Source organism: Triticum aestivum, chromosome 5B (assembly GCF_018294505.1).
Source record: "Triticum aestivum cultivar Chinese Spring chromosome 5B, IWGSC CS RefSeq v2.1, whole genome shotgun sequence".
NCBI classification, from domain to species: Eukaryota; Viridiplantae; Streptophyta; class Magnoliopsida; order Poales; family Poaceae; genus Triticum; species Triticum aestivum.
Window position 1 is genome coordinate 201,127,711 of NC_057807.1, and position 25,770 is coordinate 201,153,480.

General features: G+C 46.8%; 1 long non-coding RNA gene across 3 annotated transcripts; it reads left to right on the forward strand.

The window, feature by feature from the left end:
• The first annotated feature begins 1,650 nt into the window (after nt 1-1,650).
• LOC123111013 (uncharacterized) lies at nt 1,651-4,752 on the forward strand. 3 transcript variants are annotated; one of them, XR_006454028.1, is made up of 10 exons: nt 1,651-1,914; nt 2,009-2,180; nt 2,417-2,630; nt 2,721-2,809; nt 2,889-3,222; nt 3,318-3,534; nt 3,665-3,763; nt 3,848-4,106; nt 4,204-4,279; nt 4,419-4,752. It is a non-coding gene; the product is annotated as an uncharacterized lncRNA (long non-coding RNA). The 3 variants fall into 3 exon arrangements; XR_006454025.1 differs by having other exon boundaries at nt 1,653-1,914; nt 3,881-4,106; XR_006454027.1 differs by having other exon boundaries at nt 1,653-1,914; nt 3,881-4,106; nt 4,458-4,752.
• The last annotated feature ends 21,018 nt before the right edge of the window (nt 4,753-25,770 follow it).

Here is a 25,770-nt window from a genome sequence, read left to right on the forward strand (position 1 = left end):
CATGACCACAATATAACTGAATGTACAACCAACCAAGCAAGGGCTAGATTTGATTATCATTTTGGTAACATGCCTAGATGAATTCTATCAATGGCAATCTGTGTGGTGTCATTAATCATGGAGCGGTTGGATCTTCTTCTGATTCCCACGTTATATGAATCAATGGTGATGAATGTGGTTTACTTTATTACAGGTTTGATCCTACAAATTCACAAACCGATTTAACTGAAGTCTACTTGACGACTCCTTTGCCACCCATCTCAACACAACCCCTACATCACCTCACTGCACATCTGCACAGAACCAAAAAGAAAATAAGGCATCCCTCAAAGCAAGTTTCCAAATCTCAAGATAATACGTACACAGAATCAAATCATTTAACCACACCTGATGTATCCCATAGTGGTTGCTTTCTCAGATTTATCGCTGGGAAATTGAAGGACTGGGAACATCATGTATGAACAGTGGTTGGACATCAGGCAGCGCCCCAATGAAGATCTTGTCCACAGCTTCCTCACCCTATGGAGGGCGTTGCAGACAACAAATCTGATGCTGCAGCCTCAGGTGGACGACAAGATATCATGGCACATCCAGTGCACTGGCACCTACAGTGCAAAATTAGCATACAAGATGCAGTTCAGCGACCATCTGAAGACGGAGGACAAACAACTCATATGGAAGACTTGGGCCCCTAGAAACATCAAAATTTTCTTCTGGCTTCTGCTCCATAATCGTCTATGGTGCAATGACAGGATTCAACACAGAGGATGGGAGAACGATTACTTATGCTCTCTCTGCAGAAGAAACTTAGAGACCTCAGCTCACCTCTTCTGGGAATGCCCAGTTTCTAAAGAAATTTGGCGGCGTATATCAACCTGGAATGGTTGTGGAAAGCTTGCACTGATCGCCAATGCCACGGGACACACCACCACCTCTGCCCAAAGGATGCGCTACCTCATCCAATAGGCCATGCTGAGGCTTAAAGAGAGGCTCAAAACGATGATCTTCCTTGTGGCATGGCACATCTGGAAGGAAAGAAATAATCGCACTTTCAGGCATCAATCAAGCCAAGTTTGCAATGTGTGCTGCAATCAGAAGGGATGCAGAAGGCTGGAAGCTGGCTGTAGCTAATTGCCTAGAGACACCACTGGGAGACCCAGGCTAGAGTACTTTGTCTCAGTAGATTCATTCGAGGTTCTCAAGCCCAAGCCTTGTAAACCACCAGGATCACCTGATCATGAAGATATTCCCCGCCTTCTCCCTGCTTAATATATGAATGCCAGTGATACACCGGTTCTTTAAAAAAACAATGGTTGGATCGAGGGTTTCAATTTGGGGGAACGACGAGTGGAGAGAGGAGAGCAGTCGGCGCCACCCATGGGATTGGAACTAGCGTCTACTCGGCGTCACACCCCGGTGGATTCTTGGATCAATCTTTGCCATGGCTGAAGGTGCCCATTTTTGGAAGATGTGGGAGGAAACAACAGGAGGAAGAAAGTACACGACGAAATCTTTGGACGAGGAGATTTGGTGCCCATGCCCAAATGAGCCCGATATCCTCGCCTTCCGTTCTGGACTTGGGATACGAGAAAATCGGTCTGACACGCTTGTCGTGGTAGGTTAGAAAATGATGGGAGACGTGAAATACGGGAACAAACAGTGCGACATACATGGGGCTGCACGGTTTCGTGGGTTGACGGAGTCGATCGTTCGGTTTGGTCCGTGGACCAGAACGTTAGCGGTTTAGCCGATCCATGGATCAGATGAGGAGAACAGGACGATCGGGTAAAAGCTGAGCCGTCATGCATCCACGTTTGAGAAATTTCGTGCGGCAGCGGACGATTTGCCCCGGCGATGACTGGGCCGAAAAATGGAGGAAGCAGGCATGGAGTTCCTCCTCGATGGCATTGACAGGTTAGTGGCCGCAGATCTACGAAGCTGTTGAGCATTTTTTGTCTGTATGAACATTGACTGGCCATGGCCGCCGCCGCTGCCAAATCTTTATCAGATTTCCGCTTGAAGAGGAGTTTGCAGACATCCATGAGCATTCAGATCCGCTCTCCTTGGCGTTGCTGGAAAACAGCGGATCAGCAGTTGCCGACTTGAATGCTGGCTCTTGGTGTCGTCAACATCTCGGCGGTGAGGGCAACGATAGTACAAGAGTTGGGGTGGAAGAAAAGGTAAAAAAATCAGATTTGTGCCGCTCGTAGGTTTTCAGTTTTTCTGTATGAAGTGGTTGTACATCACTGTGCGATGCAACAAAATTTAGCTAGATTTTAGCTCATCTGGGGTAGTAGCTGATGGAAGCACACAGTTTAAAAAATGTATATACGGGAACAGACGAGCATATTTGTCATCCCACACATTTCATTGTATTGGTAATTTGCTGAGCATATTTGTCATCCCACACGTTCAGGTAACAGACGAGCTCACGATGATCCTCAAACAGCACTATGCTCGGGCGATTATGTAGCTATCGCAAGCCAACAACGCAATGAAGTGTGCTTTGTCGCAAGCAAAAAACGCCTTGCAGCTCGATATGTTCAAATTATCAGACCAGGTGCTCACTTCAATTAGCAAACGATGTGTTTGCTGCCGTGCATGTGGATTTACGGACTGCCCATCTTCAGGTTTACAAGTGTTTTGTCATTTCTACCTTGTCAATGAGCTACTCTCCCCAATCTGATGCATTTTATCATTTCCTATTTCTTAATGCACAGCTGCCGGTAGTGGGAAGACTGTGCGTTTCAACACACACACACCGGACAGAGAATCCGGGGCCAGCGATTAGACAAGTCTGATTGTGAAGGTTTGTTCACGTCATTTGACCCAAGTTCTTTGAGCAGCAACAACATTAACTAAGTCCTATATGCAACCATTGTTTTCAGCGACATCACCTGCTGCTCGGTGTGGATCATCACAGAAATGGATGTCAAATAACGATGACAACACATAAGTCCACTTCAGCACCAACCATTATTCTGAACCATTTCAAGTCCAGTGTGATGTCCATTGGTCATGTGTATGCCGATCTACCAACCAATCCAAATGTAACTGTTTTTGGCCAATGTCAGAGCAACCTACCTAGGTGGAAATACATTTTTCAGCATGGGTTTACAACTAACCCATGGGTATCGGAGTAGTTCCACATCCACCAGATGCTCCAATAACCGACCTTATCATCACACACTTAAGCAGTATTTCACACAATGATCTTCAAAGGTTCTAAATTTTGCCTGTGTATTTACGATTATTCCTTTACTCCTGCTTTTGTTTTCACTAGTACTATGTACCAAGATTTTGATATTCCTTAACAGGTATTTTCCCAATCTTTTTCCAAAACTACTTATCTGGTACAACATCATTCATGCCTATCCAAGGCTCATCAATGTATCTGGGTGGCCACGAATCAGCAGCTTGTTGGCACACTCAACCTTGATCATGAGTTAAGGAGATATTCTCAGTCTGACAATGAAGCTAATAGTGAATGCCCATACCTTAATTGGAGGCACAACATGGAACCTGACTTTTGTGGTAACTTTTGGGACACCACCTTGTGCATGATACACCTCTTTGTTCCCCTGCCCAAGTTAATACTTCTTTATTTTTCATACTAAAATGTTGTACAGTATGTCAGTAATTTTTCCTCATCCATTTTATGCAGACAATTGTGCTGGCAGATCATGACTATATCAACAACATTTCGATACAGAACCAACTTGTCCGCAAGGACATCCCATATGACATAACCTCCTCACAGATGGTACTGCCACATTATTTTTAATGAACTCGTGCATCACAAATAATCATGCTTACATTTTTTTTCCTGAACCCATTTTTTTCCTAGGTTTGTTAACAAGTACTTGTGTTATGTACACAGTTCTTCCGGCAAGTCCCGCTGGAGGACGCATGGATCATTCTTATGTGGGACATGATGTCAAAGAAGCTTCATGTACTAGACCCGCTAATTAGAGGCACGAGTTCATTGCGTGGAAGCTGTACCATGCTATGTTTCATCGCTTAAGCGAGTATTATGTTGGGTGGCCTACACAAGATGGACAGTGGCAGACCTACTACTCGGTTGTAGCCCAGGAAACATTTGGCAGGTTTACAAATCGTCATGTCACTTCTTGCAGCCAAGGATCAATTAATGAGCTGAATCTTTTTTTCCTGATTTTTTATGCTCTACATTTCCACTTTCAGGGATGAAACATGTGCATGTGCCCTTCACATAGCACGTCACTACGATGGTACCAAGCTCAAGATCCCCCTCACGAAGGTCATTACTGGCCCCCTCTGTCTTTTTTAAACGACGACTTTACGCATGTTACTCATTCATATGTATTCCCTCTGTAAAGAAATATAAGAGTGTTTAGATCACTAAAGTAGCAATCTTACGCTCTTATATTTGTTTACAGAGGGAGTACCACTCACTGAAAACATGCTTACATTAACAGCACAATGTCGGCAAGACCAAAAGTCAGGCACTACACGAATGCCTGAAACTAAAAGGAAATTCTTCAAAATTGGCGCATGACGCTCTGTGGGTGGTTCTAACTCCATCTGATTCCTGGGTTGGCTCGAACCAGTCGGGTTAGGGCCAGCTAACCGTGCAAGATTTCGTTTTCCCTTTTCTGAAACATCATCCCATGCCTAATTATGTACATCATATTATGTGCTATGAAGCCTGACATCCTGTAAGGATTTACTGTTTGCTAAATGGACGCATTTCGTGGGACAGATTTACTTGCATCATAGTGGACGCATTTGTAGAAGCGATGCCCGACCCATTTTTGATAGAGGCGGGGGTGTCCTGTGATGGGGTCATGTACCTAGGGTAGGGTCACGGACCTGATCTAAGTACCTTGCCCAAGGACACCCTTAGAAGAGGTCACCTTTCAGTCGACCAACGAGGGACTCACTCGACTGACTTGAAGGACTCGACCACGAAGACTCACTCGACCACCAAAAGGTCAAGAGGCACTCTGCACTGCAACGACCTGTAATTAAGTAGACTTTATGATAGTAAAGACACTTTATGTGGGGAGTTACCAGTAACGCCCCAGACTTAACTCACCTTAAACCCTCTCCTACGTGGGCTGGCTGGGGTCCTGGCGCACTCTATATAAGCCACCCCCTCCACAGGTAGAGGGGTTCGGCACCTTGTAACTCATATACACATAATCCACTCGACTGCCTCCGGGCTCCGAGACGTAGGGCTTTTACTTCTTCCGAGAAGGGCCTGAACTCGTACATCCCTTGTGTTTACAACCTCTTCATAGCTAGGACCTTGCCTCCCCATACCTACCCCCCACTCTATTGTCAGGCTTAGAACCACGACAGTTGGCGCCCACCGTGGGGCAGGTGTTTTAGCAATTTTGTGGAGAAGATGCGATTCTTCCGAGTACTTTCGTCATGGTGGCTGCTGGAGTTTTGGTCAAGGGTCGAGAGATCCGTCTCGGCACTCTCACCTTCATCGCCGACGACTCCGCCTGGCTCCAGGAGGCTCCACTCGACGTTGATGCGCTCCCCGTCCGCGGTGCGACGCATTTTCGCGCATGTGTCCGCGGCGTTCTGCTGCGGCAACCGTCGACCCCGTATCGGTCGACTCCCCCATCGGCCACCCTCCCGGTCTTCCGCCAGCGCAAGCGCTCGGGCCGGTCGAGGCTTCAGCGGTGGGTGAGGCACGCGGTGGCTCGCCAGTCGGCCACCACCCAAGTTGCGGCAACCGAGCCCGACGAATCCCTCTACGGCCTGTTCGATCTGTCGACTGGCTCCGTAGAGACTGCATCCGAGTGCGATAGCAGTGATCCAGCGGCGGAAATCCTGATGGTCGACGGGCCCCGCAGTCCCCCTGGCTTCGCCCGTGATGGTGGAGCAGTCGACGGAGGCGACCCCGCACGAGACCATAAAGAGTACCAGCCCGAGCCACTCGACTCTCTGCAAAGAGAGGAACTTCGCCGCAGGAACGTGGATGCCCTGCGTACTCCCATCGCAGAAGAAACCCCCGAGGCTCGCGCCTTGGAGGAGGCACGTTTGGCCAATTTGGCCGAACGCACTCGACTGGAGAATCTTCAGCGAGCACTAGACGAGCGCGCGCGGCAACGAGTTCCCGACAACAGTCGACGTCAACTCTTCCCGCCGACTCAGGTATATCGAACCCCAATCCAGAATTTAGCAGCTGCGACCCGTATAGCAGAGTCTATCCAGCCTTCTCAGTCGGAAGCTGGCAGAGGCTTGATGCAGATCAGGGATCTGCTCCGGGCAGCAGGAGATCAGAATTCGGCCGTGTCGCAGTCGCGCAACAGAATTCACAGTCGATCCGTCGCTGCGAATACGATTCAGTCGGCTCACAGCCCCAGATCGCCTCCGTGGCATGAAGGGCGCGAGAATCGGCGAGACCAATATGATGACCGACTCGACCGAGATGATAGGCGTCGAGTGCCCAATTCCCCTCCGAGGGGTGGGTCTTACACTCCTCGGCAGCAAGATGTCAGGCGTCAGCTCAGTGCGGGGCGAAGAGTTCCAGTCGACCCCAGAGAACCAGGCTTCGACGCGCGATCCATTATCGTGCAAGGTTTGGTCGACCGGAACAGAGCCCATCGAGGTGGACTCGACAGAGATGCACCCACAAGCAGTCGAGTGCATGTTTCTGGTCCTGAATGTTTCAGTAGAGCTATCAGAGCCGCAGTTATCCCTCCCAATTTCAGGTTGGCAACAGGAGTCAGCAAGTTCACTGGTGAGTCTAAGCCTGAAACTTGGCTCGAGGACTACCGAGTGGCAGTTCAGATTGGTGGTGGAAACGACGAGGTGGCCATGAAGCATTTGCCTCTCATGCTGGAAGGTTCTGCCAGGGCATGGTTGACTCAATTACCTCCTAGCAGCATTTACACTTGGGAAGATCTGTCCCGAGTGTTCATCAGAACGTTTGAAGGAACTTGCAAGCGACCAGCTGGACTGACAGAGTTGCAAGTCTGCGTGCAGAAGACCAATGAGACTCTCAGAGAGTACATTCAGAGATGGATCACTTTGCACCACACTGTGGAGAATGTGTCTGATCATCAGGCAGTCTGCGCCTTTAAAGATGGCGTCAAGAACAGAGAATTGAGTTTGAAGTTTGGTCGAACCGGTGACATGACCTTGAGTCGGATGATGGAGATTGCTACCAAGTACGCCAACGACGAAGAAGAAGACCGACTCCGAAGCGGCAAGCACAAGCCGAGTCAGTCGGAAAAAGGAAACACCAGTCGGAAACAGAAGCGGAAGGCTGAACCGGCAGCTCCTGGAGAGGCTCTGGCCTTGACTCAAGGAAAGTCTAAAGGGAAACCAAAAGGATCCTGGAACCCTAAGAAGGTGAAGGATAAAGAAGGGAACGACGTGATGGATATGCCATGTCACATCCACACAAAGAAAGACGAAGAGGGGAATATCATCTACCCGAAGCATACCACTCGCCAATGTCGACTCCTGATCCAGCAGTTTCAGGGAAAACAGTCTAAGGACAAGGAAAAGGAGTCGGACAAGGCCGAAGACAAGGAGGACAGTGAGGAAGGATATCCGCATATCAACTCCACTCTGATGATCTTTGCAGATGTGGAAAGCAAGAGTCGATTGAAAGTCATTAACCGAGAAGTGAACATGGTTGCCCCAGCAAAAGCAAATTATCTGAAATGGTCCCAAATACCCATCACATTCGACCAATCTGATCACCCGACTCATATTGCCACCCCTGGGAGGCAAGCTTTGGTGGTCGATCCAGTCGTCGAAGGCACTCGACTGACAAAAGTGCTGATGGACGGTGGAAGCGGGCTGAATTTGTTGTATGCAGACACACTGAAAGGAATGGGCATTCCGATGTCCCGACTGAGCACCAGTAACATGAGCTTTCATGGAGTTATACCAGGGAAGAAAGCCGAGTCACTCGGCCAAATAGCTCTGGACGTGGTGTTTGGTGATTCGAAACATTTTCGCAAAGAAAAGTCGACGTTTGAGGTCGTGGATTTTCAGAGTGCATATCATGCCATTTTGGGGAGACCAGCTTACGCACGGTTCATGGCTCGACCATGTTACGTGTACCTCAAATTGAAAATGCCCGGCCCCAAAGGAGTGATCACTGTCACCGGTGATTGGAAAAAGGCAGAAGAGTGCTTTCAGAAGGGCTCAAAGATTGCCGATTCCCAGGTGACAGCGGTCGAGTTCGAGGAATACAAGCAAAACGCAGATCCGAGTGACTTGCTGCGATCCAAGAAACCCGCCACAGAGTCTGCATTTCAGTCGTCCGGTGAGACGAAGCCTGTTCACATTCACCCGACCGACCCCGATGCAGCTCCGACCCACATCTCCACAACACTCGACCCAAAATAGGAAGAAGCGCTCATCCAGTTCCTTCGTGAGAACTGGGACATTTTTGCATGGAAGCCCGCTGACATGCCAGTCAAAGAGCATCTTCGGCGGTCCGCCGTCCAGAAGAGAAAAGCCATTGGTGAGGAAGTGGCTCGACTGTTGGCGGCAGGATTTATCCGAGAGATATACCACTCCGAGTGGCTCGCTAATGTCGTCATGGTTCCTAAGAAGGACAAATCACTCCGAATGTGCATTGATTTCAAGCACATCAACCGGGCCTACCCGAAAGATCATTTTCCTCTCCCTCGCATAGATCAAATTGTTGACTCGACCACGGGATGCGAGAGATTATCTTTCCTAGATGCCTATTCCGGGTACCACCAGATCCGTCTGTACGGACCCGACGAGGTAAAAACAGCTTTCATCACTCCATTCGGGTGCTTCTGCTATATCACCATGCCGTTCGGCCTCAAGAATGCTGGAGCCACATTTATGCGAATGATTCAGAAGTGTCTACTCACTCAGATCAGTCGGAATGTGGAAGCGTATATGGATGATATCGTCGTCAAGTCACGAAAGGGTTCCGACCTGCTCGCTGACCTCGCCGAAACATTTGCCAACCTCAGAAGGTATCATATCAAGCTCAATCCATCAAAGTGCACATTCGGAGTTCCTGGTGGCAAGTTACTCGGTTTTCTCGTTTCCGAACGAGGAATCGACGCTAATCCAGAGAAGATTGGCACTATTCTCCGAATGAAACGCCCTGTGCGAGTGCACGATGTCCAGAAGCTTACTGGATGCTTGGCCGCATTAAGTCGATTCATCTCACGACTCGGTGAAAAGGCATTGCCTCTTTACCGACTGATGAAGAAGGCAGACAAGTTCGAGTGGACTCCAGAAGCTGATGCAACGTTTGCCGAGCTAAAAGCTCTGCTCTCCACCCAGCCGGTGCTTGCTGCTCCAATCAGCAAAGAGCCTCTGTTGCTCTATATCGCAGCCACAGGACAAGTCGTCAGTACTGTGCTAACGGTCGAGCGGGAAGAAGAAGGAAAAGCTCTCAAAGTTCAGCGCCCAGTGTATTATTTGTCTGAAGTCTTGACTCCATCCAAGCAGAGATATCCTCATTATCAGAAGCTTGTGTATGGAATATACATGACCACAAAGAAGGTTGCTCATTATTTCTCTGATCATTCCATCACAGTCGTCAGCGACGCTCCACTATCGGAGATTTTGCACAACAGAGATGCAACTGGTCGAGTGGCTAAATGGGCGATTGAACTTCTTCCCCTTGATATCAAGTTTGAGGCAAAGAAAGCCATTAAGTCCCAGGCAATAGCAGATTTCCTCGCCGAGTGGACTGAACAGCAGCAGCCGACTGAAGTTCACTCGGAGCATTGGACCATGTTCTTTGATGGCTCTAAGATGTTGAATGGTTCCGGTGCTGGGGTTGTCCTGGTTTCCCCCAGAGGAGATAAGCTCAGATATGTGCTTCAGATTCACTTTGATTCCTCTAACAATGAGGCAGAATATGAGGCCCTCTTATATGGGTTGCGCATGGCCATTTCACTCGGCGTCCGTCGCCTGATGGTCTATGGCGACTCGGATTTAGTGGTCAACCAAGTGATGAAGGAGTGGGATGTGAGAAGCCCAGCCATGACTGGATACTGCAGTGCAGTGAGGAAGCTGGAAAAAAGTTCGAGGGGTTGGAGCTCCATCATATACCCCGACTGAAAAATCAAGCAGCTGATGATCTAGCAAAGATAGGTTCCAAGAGAGAAGCCATTCCGAGTGGTGTGTTCTTGGAGCATATACACACTCCGTCAGTCAAAGAAGATCCTTTCACCGAAGAAGCTCCACAGCCCAAGAGTGCCACAAATCCGACTGAGGTTGAAGTCCCAGCGGTGGTCGACTTGATCATGGAGGTCTTGGTGGTCATTCCCGACTGGACAGTTCCATATATCGCGTATATCCTGAGAAAAGAGCTTCCGGAGGATGAGGAAGAGGCTCGACAGATCGTCCGTCGATCTAAGGCCTTTACCGTAATCAAAGGACAATTATACAAAGAAAGCGCGACTGGAGTTGGTCAGAAGTGCATAACACCAGAAGAAGGTCGACTCATCCTCAATGATATCCACTCGGGGACCTGTGGTCATCATGCGTCCTCTCGGACCATCGTGGCCAAAGCATACCGAGCCGGATTTTACTGGCCAAAGGCGAATGAGATGGCAAAAGAGATAGTGGATAAGTGCGAGGGATGTCAGTTCTACTCGAATATGTCGCACAAGCCTGCATCAGCTCTGAAGACCATCCCACTCGTCTGGCCTTTCGCGGTATGGGGGTTGGACATGGTCGGTCCTTTGAGAATAGGGCGAAGTGGCTTCACGCATGTACTGGTGGCAGTCGACAAGTTCACCAAGTGGATTGAGGCTAAACCAATCAAGAACCTTGACGCCGGTACTGCTGTTAGCTTCATCAGGGAACTAATATTCAGATATGGAGTCCCGCACAACATCATTACAGATAATGGGTCGAACTTTGACTCGGAGGAATTCAGAGATTTCTGTAACTCTCAAGGCACACGGGTCGACTACGCTTCAGTCGCCCATCCGCAGTCGAATGGACAAGCAGAGCGAGCCAATGGCCTGATTCTCAAGGGATTGAAACCCCGACTGATGCGTGATCTCAAGCATGCAGCTGGAGCTTGGGTCGACGAACTTCCCTCAGTGCTTTGGGGACAGCGGACCACACCTAATCGGTCGACCGGAAGAACTCCATTCTTCTTGGTCTACGGAGCTGAAGCAGTCTTGCCGAGTGATCTTCTCCACAATGCTCCTCGAGTTGAAATCTACAACGAAGCAGAGGCTGAACAAGCGCGACAAGACGCAGTCGACCTTTTAGAGGAAGAAAGGGAGATGGCTCTGGTCCGGTCGACCATATACCAACAAGATTTGCGTCGCTTCCACGCCAGAAATGTGAGAGGTCGAGCCTTCCAGGAAGGAGATTTGGTTCTCCGAGTGGATTAGCACAAACCACACAAGCTTGCTCCTTCTTGGGAAGGTCCCTTCATCGTCACCAAGGTTCTCCATAACGGGGCGTACCGTCTTTACAACGTCGAGCATAATATCGACGAGCCCCGAGCTTGGAACGCGGAACTACTCCGCCCATTTTACACTTAAGTTTTATCACTCGGATGAGTCGCAATAAAGTACTTCTGTAGTTCATGGACCTCAAAATAATAGTGTCATAGTTCCTCCATAATTTTTGTCACTTTTTATTTTTTGTCCAATAAAATTCCCCCTCAGTGGGTGACTTAGCCGCGAATCCGTTTCGCCTAAGTTTGTAAAAATCCTACCGAGTGGTGAGCCAGACTCCCACTCGGAGGCTTAGCTGCGAATCCGTTTCGCCTAAGTTATCGAAATCCTACCGAGTGGTAAGCCAGACTTCCACTCGGGGGCTTAGCTGCAGCCCTGTGCTCGCCTAAGTTTATAAAAATCCTACCGAGTGAAGAGCAAACCTCTCACTCGGGGGCTTAGCTGCAGCCCTGTGCTCGCCTAAGTTTGTAAAAAATCCTACCGAGTGGTAAGCCGGACTTCCACTCGGAGGCTTAGCTGCAGTCCAAGTACTCGCCTAAGTTATAAAAATCCTACCGAGTGAAGAGCAAACCTCTCACTCGGAGGCATAGCTGCAGCCCAGTGCTAGCCTAAGTTATCAAAATCCTTCCGAGTGAAGAGCAAACCTCTCACTCGGGGGCTTAGCTGCAGTCCAAGCACTCGCCTAAGTTATCGAAATCCTACCGAGTGAAGAGCAAATCTCTCACTCGGGGGCTTAACTGCAGTCCAAGTACTCGCCTAAGTAATCAAAAATCCTACCGAGTGAAGAGCAAACCTCTCACTCGGGGGCTTAGCTGCAGCCCTGTGCTCGCCTAAGTTTGTAAAAAATCCTACCGAGTGAAGAGCAAACCTCTCACTCGGGGGCTTAGCTGCAGCCCAGTGCTCGCCTAAGATATAAAAATCCTACCGAGTGGTAAGCCGGACTTCCACTCGGAGGCTTAGCTGCAGTCCAAGTACTCGCCTAAGTTATCAAAATCCTACCGAGTGAAGAGCAAACCTCTCACTCGTAGGCTTAGCTGCAGTCCAAGTACTCGCCTAAGATATAAAAATCCTACCGAGTGGTAAGCCGGACTTCCACTCGGAGGCTTAGCTGTAGTCCAAGTACTCGCCTAAGTTATCAAAATCCTTCCGAGTGAAGAGCAAACCTCTCACTCGGAGGCTTAGCTGCAGTCCAAGTACTCGCCTAAGTTATAAAAATCCTACCGAGTGAAGAGCAAACCTCTCACTCGGGGGCTTAGCTGCAGCCCTGTGCTCGCCTAAGTTTGTAAAAAATCCTACCGAGTGGTAAGCCGGACTTCCACTCGGGGGCTTAGCCGCAGCCCTGTGCTCGCCTAAGTGGACTAAGGAATAAGTCGATTGCAGTAAAGGCGCCCTGCTTTGAACCTGCAAAGGACATTTCGAGCCAAAAGCAATCATATTCAAGCACCAAATTCAAGTTCGAATCGATATCTAAAGGAACCGAAAGTGCTCAGGCGTTAAGCCCGTTAAGGTTTATCGGTTACAATTCCACTCGGCATACCGAGGCAAATTTAAAGCGTCGAGCTTAGAAGAAGTTTTTTACCCCTCCTGTGGAGGGCTGGAAGGTGCAACAAACTCATCAAGATTAATTTTGTCTGCGATCCGAGTGGCAGCCGCAAGGAAAGTTTTCATAAAGGACCTGAAGTCGTGTTTCTTGGTGTTGGCCACCCGGAGGGCCGCCAGCTTCTCTTCTCGCGCATCTTTGCAGTGGACTCGGGCCAGACACAGAGCAACATCTGCACCGCACCGAGCCGAGGACTTCTTCCATTCCTGCACTCGACCAGGGATCGTGTTCAAGCGAGCCATCAGCGACTCAAGGTCATTCTGAAGTGTCTCCCCGGGCCAGAGCGTCGAGTCGATGCGAGATGTGGCGACCTTCAGCCTTGCGAGATAGTCCACGACAGCTGCAACACGGGACTCCAGTCGGAAAACATCCATGGCAACTTCGTCGTTCACCGGAGAATTGACGGGGTCGAGGTTTGGCTCCAGCCGGCTAGTTTCTTCTTCAAAGTTTTGGCAAAATTCTGCAAGGACGATCACTGAGTCAAGGGAATGGTCGAATGGAAAAACCACGATTGGAAATGTTTGCCGAGCATAGAGGTTTACCTTCAAGCATAAGAAACAGCTTCTTGGCAAGACCACTCAGGAAGGCCTCCAGATCATTTTTCTTCCCAGTCAACTTACTGACTTGGTCGGTCAGGGCAGCTTTATCAGTTTTCAGTCGACTGACCTCCTTGTTGGCGATCCCAAGAGCAGCTTTCAGATTGGTATTGTCTTGTTCAAGCTTGGTGACTGAAGATAACTTCTCGTCAGCAAGCTTGATCTTCTCAGCTAGTTCAAGGTCTTTCTTCTGTTGGGCCTCCCTTACCTTACCTGCAAGTTACAGCAAGATCAGATTTTGAAACAAGCAAGGGGAAAAGCAGTCGTCGGGGTCTCACCAAACATACCTTCGGTCTCCTCCTTTGCCTTCGTCAGCTTCTCCTGAACCAGCTTCAAGTTCAGCTCGAGTTGAGTGTGCTTGTTTTCTAGCTCAGAGTAGCGAGCCACAAGATCACAGGAGTTCTACGAAGAACCAATCGACTAGATGTCAAAAATAATTCACTTCCAAGTGAAAAAGGGAAAAATAACGCGTTTCTAAGACTACAGCCGAATACAAGCATTCGACCATAGTCTCGGGGACTACACCCAGTGGGTGCACTCAGCGTGCCCCCACTAATCCTATTGAAGATAGAGTCGACCAGTCGACCTCAAAAAAAAAGAAAAAAAAGAGAGATGTATTCTTTAAGACTGTAATCGACTGCCAGCAGTCGACCACAGTCTCGGGGACTACACCCAGTGGGTGCACTCAGCGTGCCCCACCGGTTTGCGAAATTCAGTCGACATAGTCGAATGACGGAAAGATTGAAATTGTAAAGCCTAAGGCCGACTGCCAGCAGTCGACCTTAGCCTTGGGGACTACACCCAGTGGGTGCACTCAGCGTGCCCCCGCTAACACGGAGTTTAAATCGACACACCCACTGGGTGACTACTATAAATTCTGGAAAGGAAAAGTTTTTGGTAGCATATCCTAACAGAACAAACGGTGGTCGACTGACCTGAACATTGCTTTGGAGGGCAGAACTGGCGTCATAAGCTGCCTGGCTTGCATCCCGGATGGTCTTCAACTGCTCCATCATGATTCCTGCCTGGCGTATCGCCTCCTTCGCCGCGCCAGCTTGGTCCTCTGGGACGTGGTGCGTCGTGAAGAGGGAGGGCTGCTGAGCACTCGTCAGTGGATCTGCGAAGGACACCGTGTGTCGAGTGGTGTTCTCTTCCTCCGCAATCAGAATCTCAGGCGCCGTCACATCCTGGGGCACCCTGCTGGCGGACGCTTTCCTACTCCTTCTGCGCTTCAGCGGTTCCTCATCCTCATCATCATCAGGGAGAGTGATAACAGCATTGGGTGGAGCTACAGAGAAGAATCAGGATCAGAGATCATGAGTCAGTCGACTAAAAACGGCGTTAAGAATATTGTACCTGGTTTTGAGGTTGCTGCGTCCTCCATCTCATGGTCATGAGCCCGGGCTGAGGTCTCAGAAGTAGCAGCACTGCAACTCCAAAGAATCAGTCGACTAACTTCAGCGTCAACCAGAGACAAAGTTCACACAAAATAAGAAGACTTAAGCAGCATGATTACCCTGATATGGTGGGGATGGACACCTTCATCTTCGGCAGGAGCTTGGTCGGCTTCGACGGAGCCGCCCGGGGCTGCTTCGGCGCCTTTTCAGTCGGCGCCGGAGAGGTGGTCCGAGGGCGCTTGGTCGACTGTGCAACGGTCGCAACCCCCTTGCCACGTTCAGTCGAAGGGTCGTGGACAAGCTTCGACCGCCTTTTTGAGCGCGGTGGTACGACCTCCTCCTCCTCTTCTTCCTCGTCTTCAGCGTCATCTTCATCACCGTCATCATCATCATCGTCATCATCATCCTCAGCAACGTCCGAGTCCCATTCCTCCTCCTCCTGGCTCTCGCCCCCACTCGCCTCACCCTCCCCAGTCGGGGCTTGTGCTCCATTGGGCATCGAGTACAGCTCGGTGAGGGCCTGGTAGACATCAAGACAAGGATCAATCGACCAATTGGCAGAATAAACAGAAATGAATATGACAAGAACACAGTGGAGAGCAGAGCAGGCATACCTTGTTTGGATCACTGTTGTGGTCGAGTGGAGGAATCCTTCTGGCTCCGCGTGGGTTATCCTTGTTTCCGGTAACAACGGCCATCCATCTTTCCAGAGTGACATCATCGACTGCTTCTGGATGGACTCGAGTCTCGTCTTCAGTCCCACAGTACAACCACATGCAGTGGCTCCGGAACTGAAGGGGCTGGATACGACGCCTAAGGAAAACCTCCAGGAGATCCATGCCCGTCACTCCCTCCCGAACCAACTGCACCACGCGCTCCATCAACATCTTCACGTCAGCTTTCTCCTCCGGAATCAACTTCAGAGAGGAGGGCTTGTTCACTCGGTCCATGGTAAACTGAGGGAGTCCACTCAACTGCCCCGGCGTCGACTGATCCTAGCAGTAGAACCAGGTCGACTGCCAGCCTCTGACTGACTCGGGAAAAGTCATGGCTGGGAAGGTGCTCTTATTCCTCACCTGGATCCTCAGGCCCCCACACATTTGGACGACTCGGGTTCTTTCGTCGCCTGGGCTCGCCTTCTTCACGGTCTGAGAGCGACACGTGAATATATGCTTGAACAAGCCCCAGTGCGGTCGACAGCCCAGAAAACCCTCACACATGGACACGAACGCAGCAAGATAGGCGATAGAATTTGGGGTAAAGTGGTGGAGCTGCGCTCCAAAGAAGTTCAAGAAACCACGGAAGAAAATACTCGGCGGCAAAGAAAATCCATGATCAACATGGGTGGCCAAGAGCACGCACTCACCCTCTTCTGGCTGGGGCTGCCACTCCTTCCCCGGAAGCCTCGCAGCTCCATGGGGGATCAAGCCCTCGTTGGCCATGTCGAGGAGATCTTTCTCTGTGATGGTCGACTGGATCCAATCTCCTTGGACCCAGCCCTTCGGCAGACGGGATCTGGACGAAGACCCGCCGCGGCTGGTGGATCTCCCCTTCGCCTTCTCCGTCGCCGACGCCTTCTTCGCGCGTTCCAGCGCCGCCGTCTTCTCCTTGGCCATGGTTGCCGGTGAGACGCGCGAGGGGAAGTTGTGCGGAGGCGAGAGCGAGCGCGCTGGACGGAGACGAAGGGAGCAGGGAGAGAGAATGCTGAGGCACAGTAGAAAAAACCCTCGCCGGGCGCATTTATAAGGTCCCTTCCGAGTGGATGACAGGTGGGCCCGGTCGATCTAATCATATCCAGGAACAGTTATGCAGGCGGGATACGTGGCGAAGAAAGCGGCGCGGAGATCGAGGCGTCTATGTCCCGTCCCATCCGAACGCCGCGGTCCGCTCCGCTTCGCGCGCTTCCCCAAATTTCGCATCCCGCAGAATCCGCGAACGGCATATCGGTCTGTCAGACGCGGGGTTTCCTGCGATCCGTCGCTCGGAGATCGTCGAAGCCCGAAAGATCACTCGACGAAAGAAGAGAATGGATCGAGTCGACTGAAGACAAGTTGCTCACTATCGACGAAGAGATTCTTTGGTCCAGAACAACGCACGACCAATGTGCAAAGGTTAATCGGAAACAACATCAACTCCTTCCTCACTCGAAGCCTCAATCCATTCGGGGGCTAATGACGGGGTCATGTACCTAGGGTAGGGTCACGGACCTGATCTAAGTACCTTGCCCAAGGACACCCTTAGAAGAGGTCACCTTCCAGTCGACCAACGAGGGACTCACTCGACTGACTTGAAGGACTCGACCACGAAGACTCACTCGACCACCAGAAGGTCAAGAGGCACTCTGCACTGCAACGGCCTGTAATTAAGTAGACTTTATGATAGTAAAGACACTTTATGTGGGGCGTTACCAGTAACGCCCCAGACTTAACTCACCTTAAACCCTCTCCTACGTGGGCTGGCTGGGGTCCTGTCGCACTCTATATAAGCCATCCCCCTCCACAGGTAGAGGGGTTCGGCACCTTGTAACTCATATACACATAATCCACTCGACCGCCTCCGGGCTCCGAGACGTAGGGCTTTTACTTCTTCCAAGAAGGGCCTGAACTCGTACATCCCTTGTGTTTACAACCTCTCCATAGCTAGGACCTTGCCTCCCCATACCTACCCCCCACTCTATTGTCAGGCTTAGAACCACGACATCCTGATCTTTCGATGAGATGATAACTATTGATTTGGTGGAGACGACTTTGATGATCCGACTACAAACACGCACGACGTTGCGCCTTAGCAATCACTAAACCAACTCCGAGAGGTTATTGACCACGTCGGAGCACGATCAACCTGACCACGAAGGTCTATTCCTGCAAGCAATCGAAGAACAAGCAAGAATATGATAAAGCAGTCTAAATATTGCGAATATATATGAAGTACTGATAAAGCTGGGGATCCGTAGCGGTCTTGGTTTGGTCCTTGGACACAAACGAACTACACGAATTTGCAATGGCTAACTTTTAACTAAACAAATCCCAAGGGAAAAGCTACTAGATGGATCTACTTATATAGGAGCAAGGGGTGGCGGCCAAGGAGGTGGGACGACGTCCCAAGGCAGCCTAAAACTAACTCTAGGTCGTACAAGGTCAATGGGTCCAACTGGAGGTGATGTAACACCTTTAGACTTGTAGTTTGACTCGGATTCTGCTGCAGCATCAGATTGTTTTGTTCATAACTCAACGCTCCGGACAAATTTGAAGGTAAATCCAATTGGGTTGGAAAGTGCATGAAATCTAGTGTCCAAAAAAAAAGAATCACCCAATTCGGAGTCCGTATGAAGAGGTTGTTGGCGTTTTGAGTCAGGTATGTCTGTGCAGTCCGAATCTGAATCCAGAACGTGAGAGACTTGGACTCTATATTCTCTTGGCCCAGAAGTGACGTGAGAGGACTTTTTGAACAGAACCTAAACTTCTCATTTTCCCTTATCTTCATATGTGGATTGTACAAATGTTCCATACACCTGCAATTAGACAAAACACAAAAGTCTGTGAAGTAACATAAATAGATTATTGAATAGTTTGCACTAAAAATACCTGACAAATATGCATGTATGCAATATTTTTGGTCTTATCCAAGGTAGTCATGTTCTCATCATCCTCCCCTTCTTGAAAAAAATGCCGTCCTCGGCGTTGCTTAATGTGAAATGTGGCTAACAAAACAGACAAGGTGTACATGTTGTATATGCAATATTTTTGGTCTTATCCAAGGTAGTCATGTTCTCATCATCCTCCCCTTCTTGAAAAAAATGCCGTCCTCGGCCTTGCTTAATGTGAAATGTGGCTAACAAAACAGACAAGGTGCACATGTTGTATATGTATATGTCATCCATTTTTGCTTCCCTTGATTTTTGCACATATGACACATGTATATATGAGGAACCTCCATAGATTATAAAATATAAAGCCAAAATATTATCATAAGTAGAATGCATGAAAATATTGCAACTCAGTTTGCACATATAAGTGAAGCTCTTATTCATATCAAAAGATTGACAATATTCATCATTAAACCATCCCAACATTGGTGAATAAACCTTACGTGCATCGGATTTATATGCTACAACATGCTTAAATAAAAAAACATACAATAAGTCATTTGACACAGAATGATCACCAAGATTAGAGGTCATATCAAAATGATTAAACATTGGCACAATTATTTTAAAATGTATTTGATCCAAATCTGAATTATTTCCTGATTCACATGGTTCTTTGATATCAACAGTTAATTCAATGGGCGCACTCAAAATTGTTGGTATTTTAGTTGTTTGATAACATGATGCATTCATGATAGTAACATGATTCTCTAAACTAGGTGGCATGCTCAAATCAACGGGTAACTCAACACATGATGTATTCAAGTTAACTAGGCATGCATCATTCTCATGTGAAAGTGGAAAATGCGTACCTTTGTCATTACCTCTTATGATCAACTCAGATGATGCGGGCACCCTCGATGGTGATGTGTCACACGGTGGATATGACGTAGTCCTCGCAACAACGGATGTGGTTGTCATAGTACGTCTAGTAATTGAAGAAACATCTGTATCAACACTTGGAATGTGCACTGTGCGCTTGTTCTCCTTGTGGGCAACACGTCGTTTTATTTCCTGTTCAGCTTTACAAGAAAGACGAAACAAATGGTCCATAGGATAACACTCTTCATGAATTAGTATCTCCTGGATATCATGGTTTAATCCACCCCAAAATCTATCCATAAAATCTTCTTCACTTTCTTCAAAAAATGAGTACAACAAGGTAGTTCGTAATTCATCATAATATTTTGTTACAGTGTCACTACCTTGTTTTAAATGTTCTAGTTTTTTAATCATGCCACGAGTATAATAAACATCGACGAATCTATCTCTCATGACATGTTTTAAACCATCCCATGTAGTAGGTATATAATCATGGTGAAACCGACAGTATTCACTCCACCAAACTAAAGCGATGGTACCAAAAGTACTAACCGCAACTTGAAATTTTCCATGCTCATCAAAAGTGTGGGAAGCAAATATAGCATTTATTTCATACTCCCATTCAATATATAAATCAGGCCTAAAACGACCAGTAAATGGTGGCATGGAAACATTAACCTCATGTGCATTCTGATGTTGTGGCTCCTCTTGTGACGGTTGTTGTATTTTCTTAGATGATGGCAAATCTCCCACGATCGATGAAGCCCAAGAACTAACAACTCTGGAACCTGCCATAGTTAGTAGAAAACAAGAAACAAAATCTGAGAATAATGTTCCTATGAACTACTAGAATGTGGTGGTAAAATGCTCACACTATAGCAAATATCAATATCTTACAAGTTCTTACCATGCAGCAGGTGGTGACAGGCAACCAGCGGTGTCAAATAACTCTGAAGATTGTGCAAAGCGATTGCCAGGGGTACGTACGTATACACGGTATAGAAATATGTGGAGCTGGGTTGGCTATATATGGTAGCAAAAAATTAGCAATAATCAATTCAAAGATGCAAAGTTGAATAAACGCCCAACGACGATATTGTGCTGGTCCTAGGCTAGACCGTGCTAGAGACGCGAGCCTAGAACACTAACAAAATCACGGCGCTGCACGTAAACAAGGGAAAAGCACACTCTGAAATATTTTTTCGCTCTTTTTTTGCGCTCCTTTTTTTTGCGAAAAATCACTATAATGGCGAGTGTCTCAAAACACTTCCTGGGACCTAAAAATAGGATAGGAAGAAAATATTTTCGGTCGTCGAAATTTTGGCCTAAAAACTGCCCAGGGGTCTCCACACTCTTTTTTTTTCCTCACACTTTTTTTTTCTTTTTCTTTCTCTTTTTTTCTCTGACTTTTTTTTTACCTTTTTTCTCTTTTTTTTCTCCGTCATTTTTTTCTCTCACTCTTTCCAAAACAAACTAGATAAGATGCAGATTGGATCAAGTGAAGATGTGAACGATCTCAACTATGATTATGACAATGAACGATGGGTAGCACGTGGTGGAAATTGATGGATGGGTGGTGGACATCGGAAGGGATAACGATGCAGCGGCGGCGTGACTAATGTGAGCAGAACTCGAAACTCTAAACGAACTAGACACTATGACCAGCAACTCGACACGATGATGCAACCGATAATTCAATAATGCAAATAATGAAAAGAAAATTGCAAAGGCTCAGACTGGCTTGGACAAAGGATGAATAGATCTAACTTTTTTGTGGCTTTTTCTTGGACAATAGGTAATAAAATAAATCTAATCTAGGGAAAACTGGAAATTTTCACCGAGCAACCTAAAAACTCATACCACTTGATAGATGAGGGGGTGTCCCGATCTTTCGATGAGATGATAACTATCGATTTGGTGGAGACAACTTTGACGATCCGACTACAAACGTGCACGACGTTGTGCCTTGGCAATCGCTAAACCAACTCCGAGAGGTTATTGACCACGCCGGAGCACGATCAACCTGACCACAAAGGTCTATTCCTGCAAGCAATCGAAGAACAAGCAAGAATATGATAAAGCAATCTGAATATTGCGAATATATATAAAGTAATGATAAAGGTGGGGATCCGTAAGCGGTCTTGGTCTGGTCGTTAGACACAAAGGAAGTACACGAAGTTGCAATGGCTAACTTTTAACTAAACAAATCCCAAGGGAAAAGCTACTAGATGGATCTACTTATATAGAAGCAAGGGGTGGCGACCAAGGAGGTGGGAGGACGTCCCAAGGCAGCCTAAAACTAACCCTAGGTCGTACAAGGTCAATGGGCCCAAGTGGAGGTGATGTAACACCTTTGGACTTGTAGTTTGACTCGGATTCTGCTGCAGCATCAGATTGTTTCATCCATAACTCAACGCTCCGGACGAATTTGAAGGTGAATCCAATTGGGTTGGAAAGTGCACGAAATCTAGTTTCCAGCAAAAAAGGAATAACCCAATTCGGAGTCCGTATGAAAAAGTTGTTGGCGTTTTGAGTCAGGTATGTTTGTGCAATCTGAATCTGAATCCAGAACGTGAGAGACTTGGACTCTATCTTCTCTTGGCTCAAAAGTGATGTGAGAGGACTTTTTGAACAGAACATAAACTTCTCCTTTTCCCTTATCTACATATGTGGATTGTACAAATGTCTCATACACCTGCAATTAGACAAAACACAAAAGTGTGTGAAGTATTTTTGTTCTGGATAACATAAATAGATTATTGAATAGTTTGCACTAGAAATCACCTGACAAATATGCATGTATGCAATATTTTTGGTCTTATCCAAGTTAGTCATGTTCTTATCAATTTTCCATTGGTATAAATCTCCGCCCTGCAAAGAGGACATGGGAGGAGAGGAAGAAGATAGTCTGGCGGCACAGGGAGAGATGGAGAAGACGCATCAGACATGGCGGCCGAGAGGAAATGAGGGTTTTTTGATTGGGTGCGGCTGGATGTGGAGGACGAGATGATTGTTGGGTGCATTTAAAGCCTGACCCTCCTAAAGTCACCGTTTGGAGGTTGTCCAGTCAAATGGCTCAGGAGGGCTCAGATAACACGTCGAGCCATTGTACTACACCTGTTCTGCCTCTCCTTCATCACACGCCGTTGCAATGATTACCCTCCAACGGGTCAGTGATAAAAGAGAATTACGTCCGCAGAATACATTGAATGGCACGCATTCACATGTGACTTATTGGTGTAGATTTCAGGATCATCTGAGCCCGAGCTCAGAAACGAATTTCCAGAAATCTTCGCCTTTCTTTATTTACCGGACACATGGGTCACAGTATAGCAGGCTACAGTATGCTACTCGAGTATTATATTTCTTTACCTTTCAACTACATTCCACATGTACGCCCCAAGAGTATGGATAGCACAACCATGTGCATATTCACGTTGCACATATATACTGATATACCCGATGTAGAGTGAACGACTAAGAAGAAAAACATGAAAAGAGAATTTCTTTTTTGAAATAATGTTTGGTTAAACATCAAAAAATTGCACTCGCACTACACACTATCTTTTCAACTTTGGAGTTACAAAGCTCTAATTTTGAGGATTTCATTATTTCTAAACAGCTGTGTTGTTAAATATGCAAGAAAATAAACATCACTATTTACGTGCTTAGTTAACTATAAATAACAAAATCTTTTACCTTATGACACTTATTATACATATAAACTTTTCTACTCAATAAATATTAAAATGCGCTAGCCCATGGAGAGCACGGTCAATATGTCTATATCTTTTATGTTCACCTCGGCCCTATAAGAATGAGGAAACAAATTCCAAAGAAAAATCAAACAGAAATACGATTAATGATTTCTTCCACGTATCATGCGCGAAACAGAAAAATCTCATATATACACATGTCGTATACAGATAAAATAAAATTTCACACACTAAATCTTTAATAAAAATCCAATGTTAAACTTAAAAGACAATATCAACAAATTCCTCGAGTAAGAAAGAACAAAAAAAATCTAAAGAAGTCATCCCAGATAAGTTAACTACATGAACTATACAATAAAGGACCTGATTATTACCAAACGATAAAATTGAATACTCGCCTATGTATGTTCTTGATCAAACCTAATTTTAATAAATTTCAGATTTCGAGGTATTTCCTTTTTGGAAATTTTCAGGATCATATAAGACATTATTAATACATCATGCACTGGCCAACCTGAATTCATTAAAATATACTTATAACTACGTAATATAAGCATCAATCGATAATAGATATATTGCATTACTATTATGAGTGGCATCATGTGCATTCTGCCTTTTCTTACAAATTATTCTTATAAGTAATGTCCATTGATTGTTGGAAAAACATAATGCACATCCAAACCAATCGATTCACGAAACAGTCCAAGGGATATGCCTCCTTTTGTCTCTAAGTCTAACAAATTAATATTTTTGTATGTCATGTCTTTTAGCAATAGACAAGTATTTTATTTTTTCTGACATTCCTAATTTGTACAAACTTTGCATACAACCAATAGTAAAACTTCTAGCCGCCGCCGCCGCTAGCCGCCGCGCCGTCTCGCCCCCGACCACCGCCGCCATCGCTGGAGTTGCCGCAGTTTTTTTTTCGGTTTTAGGTAAACCCTAGATCTAGATCTAGATCCTGTTTTTTTCCTAGGTTTAATTTATTAGATCGGTTCGGTTTTATCGGTTTAGTTAAATAACGGACGTTCGTCCGTACGTTTGTTTTAATGAATGGTGTTCACCCATTAGCCGCAGACAGCGGACGTTTGTTCGTTAGCCTGTTCGTTAGTTTTTCTTTTTCCAGGGTTTTTCCGCGATTATTTTCGATCGCGATTTCTGCCCCCATCTTCGTTTTAGTTTATCTTTTCGCTCGTTTATCAGAATCAGGCGATTCAAGCGCCTAGATCTTCGTCTCGAAGCCCTCTTTCTATTTAAATAACTTGAACAAGATTTTGGTACTGTAAAATTTGACTTTAGTCCAGATTAGTAAATGGATGTTGTTTCTTTCGCAGTTTGAGTTTCGTTGCTTCGTTTGATTTGATTCTTTTTGCAAATCGGAGTTCTTCAGTTGAAATTTCTGGTTAGATCTCTTTTATTTGAGTTTAACCATGCTTCTAGTTGAGTGCTTATTGTATGCTTTGTTTGTTTGCGATAGAGTACCCGGAGTGCGAAGCGTGCTACTACGAGTCTCTAGGTTTTGCGGATCATCAGCAAGGCAAGTAACACTTTGATCATACCTCTTTACTACCCAATTTTTATTGCATTAGATCAACCCTCAAACATTGCATGGTTAGGATCTTTTTAACATGTGGGTTTTGGGAAGTAGATTGAGGTAGTACCTATTGCCTGTTTATTATCAAAACATTGAGAGTTACTTCTACGTTATGCTTATACTGCTATGCTATGCTCGTAGACGTGGTTTGGGTGAGTGTATCTATGACAGATGTGAGTATTATTAATTAATGGTTAACTTAAGGTTGCTACTTAAATACACATCTGGGTGGATTGCTTGAGGCACCCTGGAGTACCCAGTGGTTGTCAGGGCACCTGGAGAATCCAGTGTTGTCCTAGGATATCCCGGAGTACCCGTGTGATGATCCTACGGTCCGCCACCCAGGCTCAAAGGGATCATCAGATTATTCATGCTAGAAACTTCTGTGTGCAGCCACAAGCCATTATGGGCTCAGGCATAGTTGAGTAAGTTGCGTGAAGCTCTTGAAGAGGTAGACTAGCAGATGTAGTGGGTTGTAGGTGGTAGTGTCTATCCAGAGTAGAGAGTTAATGCTTCAAAAAGATAGTGTCTCGAATCTCCGACCATGGATGTGTTCGAGTCTTGTGGGGAAAAGTGCGCAAACCTCTACAGAGTGTACAAACTAATCATGGTTAGCCGTGTCCCCGGTAATGGACATCTTGAGTATCTGGTTCTTGGATTATCATGTTGATCTCATCACTCTAAATTTAATTTGATTGGGTTTAATGATGGTGCTTAATTGGGATTGAGTTGGAGGAACCTTCTCAATGTTTAACAACTACCATGATAGTTAAACAAAATTTATTCCTTTGTTGTAGAGAAAAAATGGCTTTATGCAAAACTGTAATCATAGAGCTTTCCACCAGCCATATATGCATGTAGTGATAGCGTTCTTTCTGTTCATTACTCTATGTGTTCCATTGCCAGCATATTCCATGTGCTGACCCATTTCGGGCTGCAACATTTCATGTTGCAGACTCTTCAG